Source organism: Solanum dulcamara, chromosome 5 (genome assembly GCF_947179165.1).
Source record: "Solanum dulcamara chromosome 5, daSolDulc1.2, whole genome shotgun sequence".
Classification (NCBI taxonomy): Eukaryota; Viridiplantae; Streptophyta; class Magnoliopsida; order Solanales; family Solanaceae; genus Solanum; species Solanum dulcamara.
This window is the reverse complement of record NC_077241.1, coordinates 11,316,073-11,334,115: the sequence shown is the minus strand read 5'-3', so window position 1 is coordinate 11,334,115 and position 18,043 is coordinate 11,316,073.

Here is an 18,043-nt window from a genome sequence, read left to right as displayed (position 1 = left end):
TGAAGTAGGATCATATTACATGCCCTCCTTAATATTGTCAATAATACTGCTGCAAGTTAAGCTAATGAGGGATACTAGAACAATTTTTTGGCTTAGTGCGTCGTCTACAACATTAGCCTTCCCAGGCTTGTGCTCGAAGGAGAAATCAAACTCGACCAAGAAGTCTTGCCAATGGGCTTGCTTGCAGTCATAGTCTTCTGAGTTTGGAAATACGTCATCGCGACGTTGTCCATTTTAACAACAAATTGAGCTCCTAATATATAGTGACGCCAAGTACTTAAGCAGTGGAATACGATTGTCATCTCCTTTTCATGAGTTGCATAACGCCCATCGACATCATTCAATTTTTTACTTTCAAAGGCTATTGGGTGGACCTCTTGAATCAGGACACCACCAAGAGAAAAATCAAATACATCAGTGTGAATTTCGAATGCCTTGGCAAAATCAGGCAGCGCCAAGACCGATTCTTTAGTGATGGCTGCTTTAAGCTTCTCAAATACATCATTGTCTCTATCATCCCACTTCTACTCCCGACCCTTCTTCAGTAGGTCGGTAAGAGGGGATGTAATTAACGAATAAGCAAAAATAAATTGCCTGTAATAGTTGGTAAGGCTAAGAAAGGAACGAAGCTCAGGTACTTTCATTGGGGCCTCCCAATCTTATATTGCCTTTACCTTATCACCATCCATCCTTATCTCTCTGTGGCTAATAGTATACCTAAAGAACTGAATTGCAGGCTGTGAAAAACAATACTTCTCTCACTTGACGCACAACTCACTGTCCCTCAAGACTTGGAACACTCTACGCAAATGCTCCACATGCTCTTTTATGCTATTACTATAAACAACAATGTCATCCAAGTAGATGACAATAAATTGATCTAGAAATGGATGAAACAGTTTTTTCTTCAAAGCACAAAATGTAGCAGGAGCATTTGTCAAGCCAAACAACATGACCAACCACTCAAAAGCACCATAACGCGTCACATGGGTTGTTTTGGGCTTATCTCCTTCGGAAATACAGACTTTATAGTAATCTTTTCTCAAGTCCATCTTGGTAAACACTTTTGCTTGCCCCAAGCGATCGAACAGATCCATAATTAAAGGGATCGGGTACTTGTTCTTCACTGTCAGTTTGTTCAAAGTGCGGTAAGCAATACACAACCGCAGTGTCCCTTCCTTCTTCTTTTGGAACAGGATAGGTGCACCAAAAGGCGTCTTTGAGGGTCAGATGTGGCCAGCATTTAGCAACACTTTAAGCTGCTTCCTTAATTCTGCTAATTTCGGGGGCGCCATGCGATAAGGGGACATGGCAGGTGGCTTCACCCCAAGAACTAATTTGATCTGGTGATCAACCTCCCTTCGTGGAGGCAACCGTTAGGGAAGTTATTCCGGCATCACATCTCTGTTGTCATCAAGGACTTGTTCATTAGAAGGAGGTAAGGGTATGGCCTCAAGAGAGTCTTTAGTGACTCTAGTCAAGGAAGCAAGAAAGGTAGGCTCACCTCTCTTGAAGCCTTTAACAAGTTACATCGCGGAAATGTGCATACCATTTTATGGCACCCGAATAAGGGGTACCACACATGAGTCTCCATGATCCTTAATGTGTAGTTGGTTAAGACGCGGAGAAATAAACGCGTTGATCTCGTACCAAAAATCAAGCCCCAATACAATATCGAATACGTCCATCGGTGCTATGGTGAAGTTCATCAACCCTTTTTATTCCCCTAAAGAAAGCTTTACTTTAGGGGAAAATCCATGGACAGTAGTGGGGAAAGTGTTGACGGTCTTCAAAAACGTGTCGCTGGACATGTATGACAGTCCCAAGTCCTTGGTTCATTTCTTTATTACAAAATTGTGCATAGCACCTGTGTCCACCATGATGCGGACGTCTTTGCCATTTAGCTTGGCATCAACAAATATAGAATCTCTTGGATTTATTTTTGGTGGCTGCGTCGCAAGTGTATCCAAGGTCATATGATTGAATAAGGTCATGTGATTGAACAAGCCAACAACCTTGTTCCCTCCTTGCTCAGCTCTATCAGCTTGTCCACCATGCTCACCGGGTTGCTTACCAGTTTGTGCCGCTGTTTATTCTTGCTGCTTTTGGGCAGCAACCATAGCACTCAACTTACTCAACCAAGAATAATAGCGGGTAGCATGGGTAGTCTCTCTACACAAATAATAGCCTTCACAATAAGGAGCACCTTTCTTGCAATCCTCATAGTTCTTGTAGAAATTAGAAGGTTAGTTACGATTATTACCTTTATTGTCGCTGCCTCAGTTAGGAATGAACTTGCCTTTGTTCTTATTGTTGTCTCCCTTGGGAGGAATATTTTTTCTCCTATTATCCCTCTTTCTTGACGATGTTTCCCAAAAATCGAACAAAGATTCGGCCATTACTATCGCCTCATCAACGTCTCCAACTTGTCGCCTTTGTAGTTCTTGTTTGGCCCAGTTTTGGAGGCCATCCAAGAAATAAAATAACAAGTCTCCACTGTTGCTTGAGTTCTTCCTTGAACTATCTCCACTTATCAATGGAACAGACCCCTCGCTCCATATCTGCCTTCTTTCTCCTCCACCACAACATGGCGGTGTCGCTCAAGTACATGGCTACAGTTCTGATTTTAGTAGCCTCACCGATAATATTAACATGCTCAAAGTAAGCATCCATTTGCCACAAGAAGTTCTCGACATTTTGAGCATTTCTCTCCCCACGAAACTCCTTTAGCTTAGGAGCTTCTATAAGAGTCCCGTGAACATTTATGGGTCCTGCTGCACCAGTACGCGTAGATTCTTCTACCTGCACCCTCAAAGCTTCGAACTCCTCATGCAACGAAGAGAATGATTCGATGAGATTGAGTTCAAAGTTAGACAGACCTTCTCTACTCTCTTCAGTGTGCTCAATAAGATTTGTCTTAACTTCATGCCCTTTTTCAAAAAAAAACTGCAAAGGTGACAAGTTGGTGATGTTGATGAGGCGATAGTAGTGACCGAACCTTTGTCCGATTTCTGGGAAAAATTATCAAAAGGGAGGGACAACAGGAGAAAAATTGTTCCTCCCAAGGAAGACAACAATAAGAACAAAGGCAAGTTCATTCCTAACTGAGGCAGCGACAATAGAGGTAATAATCGCAACCAATCTTCTAATTTCCGCAAGAACTATGAGGATCGCAAGAAAGGTGCTCCTCATCGTGAAGGTTGTTATTTGTGTGGAGAGACTACCCATGCTGCCCACTATGTTCCCTCATTGAGTAAGCTTAGTTCTCTAGTTGCTACCCAAAAATAACAAGAACAAACAGTGGCACAAACCGGTAGGCAACCCGGTGAGCGTGGCGGACAAGCGGATGGAGCTGAGCAAGGAGGCAACAAGGTTGTTGTCTTGTTCAATAACATGAACCTGTTCAATCATATGACCTTGGCTGCACTTGTTGCGCAGCCACCAAAAATAAGGCCAAGGGAGTCTTTGTTTGTTGATGCCAAGTTGAATGGCAAAGACGTCCGCATCATGGTGGACACAGGTGCTACGCATAATTTTATGATGGAGAAATAAGCCAAGGACTTGGGACTATCATACGTGTCTAGCGACACGTTGTTGAAGACCGCCAACGCCCTCTCCGCTACTGTCCATGGATTTTCCCCTAAAGTACAACTTTCTTTAGGGGAATGGAAGGGATTGACGGACTTTATCGTAGTACTGATGGATGTAAGGGCACGTTCTCAAAAGAGTCCTCAGTGACTCTAATCAAGGCAGTAAGAAAGGTAGGTTCACCTCTCTTGAAGCCTTTAAAATATGCATCACAGAAAGGTGTATACTATTTTGTGGCACCCGAATAAGAGGTACCACGCACGAGTCAAGGTAGCAAGAAAAGTAGGTGCACCTCTCTAGAAGCCCTTAACAAGCTGCATCGCGGATAGGTGCATACCATTTTGTGGCACCCGAATAAGAGGTACCACGTACGAGCCTTCATGATCCTTAATGTGTAGTTGGTTGAGACGCGGTGAAATAAATACGTTGATCTCATACCAGAAATCAAGCCCTAATACAATATCAAATACGTCCATTGGTGCTACAGTGAAGTCCGTCAATCCCTTCCATTCCCCCAAAGAAAGTTGTACTTTAGAGGAAAATCCATGGACAGTAACGGGAAGGACGTTGGTGGTCTTCAACAACGTGCCGCTGGACACGTATGATAGTCCCAAGTCCTTGGATCATTTCTCCATTACAAAATTGTGCGTAGCACCTGTGTCCACCATGATGTGGACATCTTTGCCATTAAACTTGGCATCAACAAACAAAGACTCCCTTGGCTTTATTTTTGGTGGCTGCACAGCAAGTACAACCAAGGTCATATGATTGAATAGGGTCTTGTGATTGAACAATCTAACAACCTTGTTGCGTCCTTGCTCAGCTCCATCAGCTTATCCACCACGCTCATCGGGTTGCCTACCGATTTATGCCGCTGTTTGTTCTTGCTATTTTTGGTAAGCAACCATAACACTCATCCTATTCAATGAGGTACAATAGCGGCCATCATTATTAGTCTCTCCACACAAATAACAACCTTCACGATGATGAGCACCTTTTTTGTGATCCCCATAATTTTTGCGGAAATTAGACGGTTGGTTACAATTATTACCTCTATTGTCGCTGCCTCAGTTAGGAATGAAATTTCCTTTGTTCTTATTATTTTCTCCCTTGGGAGGAACATGTTTTGCTCCTGTTTTCCCTCCCCTTTGATGATTCTGCCCAGAAATCAGATAAAGATTCGACCATTACTATCGCCTCATCAACGTCACCAACTTGTCGTCTTTGGAGTTCTTGTTTGGCCTAGTTTTGGAGGCCATCCAAGAAATAAAATAACAATTCTTCACTGGTCAAGGTCAGAATGTGGAGAGTGAGTTTTGTAAACTCCTTGACATAGTCACGAATAGAGGACGTTTGTTTCAACTCTCTTAGCTTCCGCCGAGCTTCGTGCTCTATATTTTGAGGGTAGAACTGCCGCTTGAGTTCTTCCTTGAACTGTCTCCACTCATTAATAGAACAGACCCCTCGCTCCATGTTCTCCTTCTTCTTCCTCCACCACAATATGGCAGTATCGCTCAAGTACATGGCTGCAGTTCTGATATTTGCAGCCTCACCGATAATATTAACATGCTCAAAGTAAGCATTTATTCGCCACAGAAAGTTCTCAACGTCTTGGTCATTTCTTTCCCTATGAAACGCCTTTGGCTTAGGAGCTTCTACACGAGTCTCACGAACATTTATGGGTCTTGCCGCACTCGTTCGGACAGATTCTTCTACCTGCGCCTTCAAAGCTTCGAACTCCTCATGCAACGAAGAAAGTGCTTCGGTGAGCTTCAGTTCAAGGTTGGAGAGATCTTCTCTACTCTCTTCGGTCTGCTCAATAAGATTTGTCTTGACTTCGTCAAGAACTTCGAGTGTAACTAATTCAAGGGAGCCAAAGTTATTTTCCACAACAAGAAGACGTCTGTTCAGCGCCATCAGTCCAGCCTCAACTCCATTGATCTTCTCGTTAAGGTGGCTGGTTGTTGAATCATATCCTTCTTCAACAACATGGCTCTTCCCATAGGTTTGGGAATGGGAAGGATCCCTACCCATGATTTATCACTTTTCTTGGTAGTATCCTTGCGAACCTCTGCCTCGCTTTCCTGAACAGCCTCTTCGTTGCGCTGTGACTTCGAAGTCATGCTTAAACCAACTGCTCTGATACCACTTGTCATAGGCCTATTTTCAATGGCACGTGAGACAACCAAAGAAGCTTGCACTACTTGGCTAAGTCTCAGTCCTAACAACAAGAAAGCACTTCAAGTGCAAGAACAAAAATGTCTATAACAATCTATACAAATAACCACAAAGATATAGTAAATAAGAGAGATACTTGGGAGGCAAGTGCCAATTTTCTGGTGATATATTTCAAAGTTTGATACAGGCCTATTTTCAATGGCGCGTGGGAAATCCAAAGAATCTTGCATTGCTTGGCTAAGGCTCAGTCCTAACAACAAGAAAGCACTTCAAGTGCAAGAACAAAAATATCTAAAACAGTCCACACAAACAGCCACAAAGATAGAGTAAATGAGAGAGATGCTTAGGAGGCAAGTGCCAATTTTCTGGTGATATATTTCAAAGTTTGATACAAACTATGTTGTCCAAAGAGACTTATATAGCTACAGAAAAGGGGCTGGACGCCCCAAGAAAAACACTCAAATATGGCTATCTTTACAAAAAACAATAAAATAAAAAAAACTATTTTCTGACAGGCCTGCTCACATTTTCCCACATCATAGGCTGCATGCTGGCACGGTGCTTGAGGCATCCTGGACCTCCGAATTGTTGGAATCCAATGTAACTCTAGGCGGGGCAGCAATCATTCCAACGATACATGTTTGTTTTCGGTGACTTAATCTGCTCGACAAAAAGAGAAGCTAAGAACACATCGAGTGAAAAAGACAGTTGATTTTCCTTTGGATCAGAACATAAGCCCAACTATTTTTTTCAATAGGCTTCAGCCAGAAAAACAATAGAGGTCCAATTCTAATAGAACAATTTTCTTGTAAATACATACTCTTCAAATACATATACATGTACATATATTTTAGAGTTGAATATTCTGAAATAGTACAGGTGGTATTTTTCTGCTACACAGCTGTATGTACTAGATAGTTACATAGTTTATTTTATTACTGTTTAATTCCTAGAAAGTTTTTATATATTTTCTTTTACAGTAGCTTTGTAATCCTTAGTTGAAGATATACAAATCCAAAAATATTTCTCATGACCCTTTCTAGTATACTTCTCTATATTCTTTCATGGTATCAGAGATATACTAGAAGGATTCATATTCTTTCTTTCCATTTGATCTCTTCTCTGGAAATTTTTCTTCTCTTCTTTAACTTTATATATGGAAGTAGATCCTTCATCAACTCTCTTTGTTTCTGAATCTAGAATTGCCAGCAAGGAGGCAGTAGACTCAATCCATCCTTATTATCTCACATCTTAAAATTAACTTGGAATGAACTTCATTAATGTTATTTTTGATGGAACTACTTATGGGAACTGAAAAAGGGGAGTTTTGATTTCTCTTTCAGCTAAGTACAAACTTGATTTCATAAATAGAAAAGTTGAAATTCCTAGTGAAAACTCACCTCTATTTGGATAATGAAAGAGGTGTAATGACATGGTGATTGCTTGGCTACTCAACTCTCTAAGCAAGGAGATTTCTGAAAGTGTCACATACTCTCAAATTGCTACAGAATTATGATCTGAGCTAGAGAAGAGATATGAACAACCTGATAGTTCCAAACTCAACTGCAAAGAGAGTTGAACAATATTAGCCAAGGAAATAATGATGTTGCAACATATATACTAAACTTAAAAGAATCTGGGATCAGCTAAATGTGTTGAATACTTTTATGACACGCTCTTGTGAGTACAAAGTTGACCAAAGACTCATAATAAAAAAAATGAATGAGAACATGAAGTTGATCCAATTATTGATGGTACTCAATAAAGTTTACTCGACAGTTAGGGGACACATTCTGATGATGAAGCCATTACCTTCTACCAATCAAGCATATTCCATAATCCTACAAGATGAATCATATAGGGAGGTGCAACTAGGTAACCATGTATCAATTGATTCTGCCATTTTCCTCCCCGTTAACAGGTTCACTATACCTGGATCTAGTTTTTTAACAAGATACAACCCCGCTAAGCATACTCCAACACCTGTAAGAATGGGAGAAATAAGAGACAACATTATGGCATTTCAGATTAGGGCACATGCCTTATAATGCTATAAAGAATATTGTAGGGATCCTTGTTTCACATGAGATTCCTTGTGATGTTTGCCCCATGGCAAGACAATCTAAGCTTCCTTTTCCAAAAGGTTCTATTTCCTTTAAACATGGTTTAGAAATTTTATATATTACTTGGGATCCATACAAAACTCCTACTCACAAAGAATAAAGATACTTTTTGACTATTGTGGATGATTTTTCAAGAGCTACTTGTACCTATGTTTTATCTACCAAATCCAATGCTTTTCCTATTCTTAAATTATTTTTATCTTACACAGAAAGACAATTTTCTAGAAAAGTAAAGATTATTAGATTTAACAATGCTTATGAATTAGGTTCTGGGAATCTAGCTAGAGATTTTTCCAATTCTCAAGGGATCATTCATCAGACAAGTTGTGTTCCTATCTCATTACAAAATGGGATAGCTGAGAGAAAACACAAGCATTTACTTGAAGTTTGTAGGGCTCTACTTTTTCAGTCACATCTTCCTACTAGATATTGGGGGGGGGGGGGGAAGAGTTTGCTTACCGCCACTCATTTGATCAATTTTTTTCTTTCCAAGGTTCTGAGATATAAAACATTTCATGAAATTCTTTTTGAAAACATACCAAATTACTCTAACCTTAAATCTTTTGGGTGTCTATGTTTTGCCTCCACATTGTTTGCCAATAGAGGCAAGCTTGCACCTAGAGCTGTCCCCGGTGTTTTTCTTGGTTATCCTTTCGGAAAGAAAGGATACAAGGTATTAAACCTTAAAACCAATCAACTATATGTTACTAGAAATGTCAAATTTCATGAAATGATCTTTCCTTTTGCCCACTCAAAACCTATGACAATATTTTTTTCTGCTTCTTCTTTTCCTTCTATCGATATACCATTATCTTCCATCTCCACCACATCCACAAATATTATCTTTCCTCCTGATGTTCTCACCCATTTCTATCCATCAGAATAATTTTATCAATCCTCCCTCAAGTAGCAGGATAGAACAAAGAGACTTGTCTGTTGATTCTCTTACTAATTCTATTTGTCCTAACAAGGATGTGTTACCAACAACACAAGATCAACACAAATCTACCAAAACAACGGTTAAGCCTCACTATCTCTCAGATTATATATGTAACACTGCTTTTACAGTTATCTCCCCTGATCTACCTTTTGTTCCTATGTATTCTTCTGCTTGTTCATTACTTACTAGTTCTAATCAGCACCTTTTTGACTCTATTTCACAAATCAAATAACCAATTTCTTACTAGCAAGTAGTTATTCATCCGAGTTTGACATTAGCTATGCAACAAGAACTTGAAGCTCTTGAGTCAACTCCACCTGGGAAGTAGTTTTCTTGCCTCTTGAAAAGAAGGCTTTACCCTGCAAATGGGTATACAAAGTCAAACTGAAATCAGATGGATCTTTGAAAAGATTAAAGGCACGTTTAGTAGTAAGGGGGGATATTCAAAGAGAGGGTATAAACTATACCAAAACTTATTTACCTGTGATTAAGATGACAATCATATATTGTATTTTGAGTATTGTAGTGAAGAAGGGCTGGTTTTTATATCAGATGGATGTAAATAACACTTTCCTCCATGGATACTTGGACGAGGAAGTTTACATGAAGTTTCCTCCTGGGTTGATCCTCCATATTCATCTCATGTCTGTAGACTTCGTAAGTGTCTCTACGGATTAAAACAGACTTCTCCACAATGGTATTCACGATTATCTACAGCTCTTAGTACTAGGGGATACCCCTATTCCATGAATGATTACTCATTATTTACAAAATTTTTAGGGACACTGATAACCATAATTGTTGTATACGTCGATGATATTCTGTTGACAGGAAATAATACAAAGAAAATTAGTGACTTAAAGGTGTTTCTGTATAAATAATTTAAGATCAAAGATTTGGGTTTAGCAAGTTATTTCTTGGGGATGGAGATATTACCTGAATCAGATGGACTAATCATAACACAAAAGAAGTTCACTCTTGACCTCTTATCAGAATACATAGACATTGAATCTTGTCCTGCTTCCACACCCTTAGATCCAACAGTAAAATTGATCTCTAATTCTGAAACTATTCTTTAAGATCCAACCTTTTATCGAAGTTTGTTGGGACAACTGAACTTTCTTACCCACACATGACCGAATTTGTAATATATTGTCCAAACCTTAAGCCAATTTATGCAAACCCCTTGTACAGGGCATCTCTAGGCAGCTTATCACACTTTGCGATACCTTAGAAAGGATCCAACTTTAGGCCTTTTTATCAATTCAACTCCTCCTTTTTAAATTCTTACCTTCTGTGATGCGGATTGGGCTGCGTGTTCTAATTCTCATTGATCTGTCAGTGGGTTTTATCTTAGCCTCGGAGGCTCACCAATCTTTTGGAAATCTAAAAAACAGATGATGGTTTTCTTATCATCAGCAGAAGTAGAATATTATTTTATGCGCAGGCTAGTCGCAGAAATTTATTGGGTGGTTGGTCTCCTTTCTAATCTCTTTTTCTCTCCTTCTCTTTATTTAAATCTTTATTATGACAATCAAGCAGCAATTCACATTGCACAAAACCCTATTTTTACGAACGAACGAAATATATTGAGTTTGATTGTCATTTCATCTGTGAAAAACTTCTTGATGGGTTAATTTCTCTGTCTTTCATTCCTTCTTCTTCTCAAATTAAGGACTAATTCACCAAATCTTTGACTGGACCACTTCACCAGCACTTTATTGGCAAGTTAGGAGTCCGATCTCGGACCTCCTACTTGAGGGGGGATGTTTTTGGTGACTTTGCTGACCACTTCACGACACTTTATTGGCAAGTTAGGAGTCCGATCTCGGGCCTCCTACTTGAGGAGGGATGTTTTCGGTGACTTAATCTGCTCGACAAAGAGAGAAGCTAAGAACAAGTCGAGTGAAAAAGAAGGCAGTTGATTTGCCATTGGATCAGAACATAAGCCCAACTATTTTGTTCAATGGGCTTTAACCAGAGGAATAATAGAGGTTCAATTCTAGTAGAACAATTTCCTTGTAAATACATACTCTTCAAATACATATAAATGTACATATATTTTAGAGTAGAATATTCTAAAATAGTACAGGCAGTATTTTTCTGCTACAAATCTGTATGTACTAGATAGTTACATAGTTTATTTTATTACTGTTTACTCCCTAGGAAGTTTCTATATATTTTCTTTTACAGTAGCTTTGTAATCCTTAGTTGAAGATATACAAATTCAAAAAATTTTCTCACGATCCTTTCTAGTATACTTCTCTATATTCTTTCAATGTTACCTTTCTAACACAAGTTTTAAACATTTCTCAAATTTACATCAATATCCAATTTGTGCCTACTTCACTATGCTGTCCGCTAACATATTCAATGTCAAACCATGATAATTCATACCAAAGAATCTCCTTTAAATATATATTGTTTTGCAACCAAAATTTCTTGTTATTAGTCTAATGAAAGATGAGTTTTTTTAAAAAAATTGATTTGACCTGTTGATAATATAATTAATTGAGAAAGTAAAAGTGTGCTTTCTCTAATAATTTAATATTTTAAATGAGATGATCACACACTTCAATATGATATCAGGTTAAGAAGTAATTATGGTTCAAAAAGAATTTTTACGCGCTTGACCCATAAAAAAGAATTTGGCACGCATGTAAGGAGTGTATTGCGAATCTAATTAAGAAAATAAAAATGACTTATCTCTAACAACTAACGGTTTTAGTTAGATAAGACAGTCATACACTTTAATATGATATGAGAACAAACGATATAAGTCCTTAGTTCAAATCTTACGCCACTCGTTATCGATTCTTTTTTACATGCTTGGATCATGAAAAAATATTAAACCACACATGAAGGTGTATGGTATCATCTGGAAGCTAGTAAAATAAAATTCGAGTAACTATAAGTAAGAAGACAAACGAAAAATATATCAAAAGAAACACAAACATTTAACGTGGTTCAGTCAACCGACCTACATCCTCAAGAGTAGATGAGCAATCCACTATATAAACGAGAGTAGAAAATATCGAGAGAAATAACTTTATACAATTCACTCAGAATAAAAGGAGGTTCACACAAGTGTTAACGTAATCCTTGTGTCTCACCATTTCTCTTTCCCCTACACAAAACTCTCAAAGCCTGTAAGACCACATTGTGAATGAGCCTTTATTTATAGAACCATAAGTCTTTTCCTAAAAGAAAAATGACTAGCTAAATACAAAGACTTTGTGTTTTCTTTTTAGGAAAAGTAAAATCCAATTATGCTAGAAAAATCAGGGCACACCCAATAATTCTCTCCTTTGGCTTGAATTTCTGATAAAATAAATTTGCTCCACCTTCTTCACATAATCTTCAACAAGTTGCATCTCCATCTTCAAGATCGATCTGCTCCATCAAATCTGTGCCTCGCACACAGAACCTCTTTGATAAAATTTCTCAAACTATTTTTCACTACTAATAGGTTGCGGCTAGAACTGAACCCGCCAAGATGAACACTTGTTTTTAATCTCACTCTGATACCACTTGTAATTAGTACCGAAATAATCAGGTGTCATGCAGAAGCTAGCAAATCAAACCTTGAAAGACCATGAGTAAGAAGATAAATAAGAAATATACCAAAAGAAATAAATATTTAATGTGGTTCGATCAATTTACCTACGTCCACAAGAGGAGATGAACAATCCACTATAAATATGATAGTACAAAGTATCGAGAGAAATAACCTCACACAATTTACTTGAAATACAAAGAGGTTCACACAAGTGTTAACATAATACTTGTGTCTCACAAATTCTCTCTCTACACAAAACTCTCAAAGCTCGTAGGACTACATTATGGAATGTGAATGTACTACATGTTAGGAATAAACCTCTATTTATAGAGTTATTAACCTTTTCTTACATTAAAAAGGACTAGCAAAATATGGAGATTTTGTATTTTTCTTTTACGAAAAGAAAAACTCAATTATGCTAGGAAAGTCAGGACAAACACCCAACAGAAGAATGTATTGAACGAGAGAATTAAATAAATAAAAATGGATAGGTCATCGTCAACATGTGCAATATTTTAAAGTGAAGTTATGAGTCAATTATATTTGTCATTGACTGGAAGTTCAAGTAAGCTCAATTTGCGAGAAAAAGAAATATACCTATTTTTGACAAATTCTTGAGTTTTGTAATAACCCCTTGTTTTGTTTAAAGAAAGATTTTACTGCAAAATTTGGCATTTCATCCAGCTCATATTATATTGACTTGAAAGGGACGAATTACAAAGTGGGTGGTATCTGTTGCATGGAGTGGATAAACTTTATCTAAAATAAATATATAGTTAGGAGATTAAATTAATTAACAGTACACGCAAATGTTCTGATTAAAATAGCAATGCATCTCAGGGACTAGAACATGACACGACTCTACACAACAACCTGATCTAAGTGTTTCAATATTTTCTGCAAATCACTATACTGTATAGACTATAGTAGTAGTATATACTTTTGTAACGAAAATCATATAATAAAAGAGATATTTAGTGATGATAAAAAAAATTTAACGATAATATTTATTGTGGAAAAAAAAATTTAGCGGCAATTGAGTTAATGTCATTACATTCAGATTTTAAAGTCTTAAGTGACATTTATATAAAGTGATGATTATAAATATTCATATTATATTATTGACACTATTATATGAGGAACTACTGAATTCAATCACTTGCTGCCGTTATTCTTCAGTTTTCTGTTGAGGTCTATCCTATATATATATACAGACAATTATATTATTGCCGTAAAATCCTTTATTTATTATAGAGAATCTAGAGTATAACATGTTATTTGTGGAAACCCAGTAATTTTATCTAAACCTTACATGCATCTAAAAAAATCACCAAATATTTGATAATGAACCATGTTATTATGATAAATTAAACTGAGGTCTATATATATAAACTTTAAATCGTAGATTTGACTCTTGATAGATGCCTTAGAAACTATATAACATGAGTCATTAATTATTACTATCCGCGGTGGTGGAGCTAAGATTTTCAAAAATGGATTTAAAATATGATGAAATAAACACATAAAAAAGTCAAGAGAATACAATATTTATTATATAAATATAAAAATATAATTTTCACCTTAAATATACAAAGCAAGTTTCCGACGAAAAAGATTGGATGAATCGCCTGCTCCCAATTCTCAAGTGCTTCACTGTTTGATATGAAGTTGACCTTATTTTAAGTCATCGGCATTAAGGAATTTTGCTCCTCTTCGTTACATCTTCTCTCAATTCTCTCAAGTACGTATTTAGATAAATAATAATAATAATAATAATAATTATTATTATTATTTTCCTGTATGATTAAGGTATCCAAGAATGAACTGGGATATCCTTAACCAACATCGAGAGTAAAATTAAGAGTTTAATCTTAATTTTGTAGTTTTGGATTGATAAGATAAATTACATGCTATAGCAGGTAAATATAATTTAATGAATAGTATAAAATTTCTTACATGTATATATAACTTAAACTCTACCATTAACTAACAATGCAATAACCAATGTTACTTGTGAATATCCTCTGGGGGAATAAGGATACGTAATTCATGTGCTTATCACTTAAAAGCTTTATTATTTTAAGATAATTTTAATAATTAGTATTTGTAATATCTCATTGAGAATTAATTAATTAGTTGAGTAATCCTGAAACTATTATTGAGGAAAAGTTGGTTATGGACGTCGTTTGCGACAGGCACATGGAATGCACAGAATGAATTTATATTTGTCATAAAATAATACTCACTTTATATAATCAATCTACCCTGACGATAATTAACAAGACATATTATAATTAGTAATGATATTATCTATTAGCTAGTAAATACTTAAGTTTTATTGGTATGCTAATTGAGTTGCATCTTTTTATTTTTCTTTTCTGCTGTTCCTTTTTTGAATTGAATAGTTAGTATTTCCAAGACTAACTTGAGATCTGTGATCAAACATGATTGGAACAATCCATCCCAGTGATCTCATTACTTTTTTTGATAGTGATGCTCTCTACAACTAAATGCAAGGATTTATTTTTCGTGTGTGCGTGTGGGCCGGGGGGGGAGGGGGCGGCCGGGAGGGGAGTGTTGTTCCAATAGAGAGAAGGTCCTCTATAACAACAAAAGAGACATTTAGTGATAATAATTTTTTTTAATAATAATATTTATTTCTAAAAAAATAGTAAACACCAATTGATTAATTGTTATTGCATCTAGAATCGCTAAAACTGTTAATAATATTAAATATAAAATATTAATTATAAATACTCATATTATATTATTGCTGCTAAATATGATACTTAAAGGCAATAACGTTATTGTTGCAAAATTCGTTTTGTAGTGTTATCGTCTCATATGAGCAAGTTGTTAGGATAAGAAGATCCTATGCACGTCATATTATATATAGGGAAGTGACTTTACACATAATTGAACAAGCAAAAATGAAGAATCTATAACACTTTGTTTAACATATATATAGTATGATTAATTCCAATGATCACCTTACACCATGTGATGACCATTAATTTATTCATTAGAAGAATTAATTACTTTAGGTGAAATATAGATCTTCAAGGATCACAAGGAACGGCTAATAATTAGAATTTGGAATATTTAACAAGCAAATCATTAGCATCAAATTATCGATATTTATTAATTTCTAATTGATTCTTTGACCCAAGAAAAAAAGTTGAAGGAAAAATATAAAGTAGATCTGTCTCACTTGCTGACTAGAAGCCCATCCAATTAGAATAGAAAAGGTTGGAAGATAATTAGTACTACATTGTTTAACACATTTTTATGCTTGCAAGAATTCATCATTTTTTAGATAATAATAGCTACTAATTCATATTTTAAAAGCAAATCTATGAGGAATGATACCTAGTAGCTTATTTTATAATTTTTCAAAAGAAAAAACAAACAAATAGTCTTTACATAATTAATGAAATAAAATCAACGACTAAGCTATAATGCAAGCTAAAATAATGAAAGCCACCTATAGCTAACTTGTAGATCTAAAAGAGCGCTTATGGGAAAATTATTTGATTAGTAAATACTCCAAAAACAATAGACCCACTAAAGGAGGCTCTTTCATATGGAAAAACATTTTTAAGGATTGGAAAATCTGTAATAAGGATTAGATGGGTTATTACGGATGGAAACAACATTAATATATGGAATCATAACTGAATCCCTCCAAACAATAATCTCAGATCCCGCATTGAGGGTCCTATCCACAAAAACGAGCTCAATATGAAAGTTGTGGATCTTACTTTTAATGGACATTGAAACTTTTTTTCCCGGTAAATAGAGGATATTATATTAATTAATAATATGCGTCAGTACAAGATATCATGGCAACATTGCTGCTAGTAGAGTTCGGAGAAGCAATTACAAAAGGTCTAGTAGTAGAGTTAGTAGTATAGCTATTGCTAGTGTTAGGGGGAGGCTTATTATACCTTACAAAAGTAGTTAATGCTTTGTCTATATCCAATGCGTGGGTTACAAACAAGGGTGGAACTGGCCATTCTTTTATAGCACCAAAAACTCGAGATCTTGCTCCTTTCTTACCTAAAGCATCTGCCACCTTATTTCCTTCTCGATAACTATGCTGAATTTGGGGGTTCCCTAGCTGCTGCATTAGATCCCTGCACTAAAGGATAATATACGTATATATAGGATAATCTTCCGAGATTATGTCTATAACAGTTTTTGAGTCTAGTTCGACAATTAGTGGTGTTAGTTGTTCTCATGCTGCTATCTTTAAGCCATAGAGCAGTGCTATCAGTTCCGCTCTTGTGTTTGTGATATGGTAGGAGCTACCCATATAGCCTCTTATCCGGTTTTCTGTAGAGTCCCTAATCACTCCTCCTATTCCTTCGTCTCCCAGATTTCCCATCGATGAGCCATCCGTGTTTACTTTGTAGCCATCTTTAGGGGGGTTCCATTTTATGTAGATGGGGGAGGGGGATTTCCTTCTTTTTGTTTTTCCACTAAGTGTTAAAAATTCGATTGCTTTAACCAGTGGCTGGATATGGGATATATGGCTGTTTCTTTTGTTATGGAAGTTGTCGTTCCTAGTTAACAATATGTTCCATCGGTAGAATTATGTTTGGGCTTGTTTTTGGGTTCACGAGGTTTCTGATGGACTCTACCAATGGAGAGGTTGAGTTTTTTATGAGCTGAATGTCTTCTGCTTTCCCTATCCTCCCCCAGAACTGATTATCTTTCTTAAATAGATAAAGATGTGTTTAATAGTTTCTGGAGTGTTACATAAGTAGCCGTTGGAGTTAATATTTATGCCTATCGAGTTCAGGTATCTCAAATAGATCAAAGTAAAAGATAAAGAGGAATAGGAAAGATGACCGACATCAACAGCTACCTCTTGAATCTCCTTAATAAGCCAAGATGAAAGATGAGAGAACATAATCACTGTCTGGGCTCAGAACCTACACAAGTGTAGATAGCAAGGGTGAGTACCACTGACACGGTACCCAGCAAGCGAACAACTAAGTCTAAGCTAGGCTAATAAGACACACACACACTCCTGTCATACCATCCAACCCCCCAGACTACAACTATCACAAATTTCAGCCCAGTCTAACAGTTCTAATAGCACAGTACAAGTATACATATAAGTCTCTAAAACAGTACAACTCAAGTATCAAATAGGATCCCAACAGTCAATAATACATATCAAGGAATTATCAAGGGTAAAACAGTCCAAAATGGCAATAAACGTATGATGCAATGAAATGCAATGCAATATCACGTATAATGATGCATATCTTTCCTAAATGATACACATCTGCTGACTAGTAGGCCGGAACCCATGGGAGCCACACATGGATCATGTATCCGCCGAAACTATTTTCCTTCGGCATAATCCTCGAATCAAATTTCATCTCAAAGTATCAGAACAAATGCAAATAGGCAATGTCCATGTAAAATACAATGATGGAATGATAATATCAATAATTCACAATTCATATCACAACAACATATTCAATTATTCACAATAAGTCAAGTATCAACTCATATCGAACACAACATGCATAAATCCTCTCATTAACCATCTATTACCCCTTATATCAATATCAATCCATTTAAACATCAAATAACCTCAACTAATCCCCAAAATCACTTTTCATCACTTTCAAACACGTA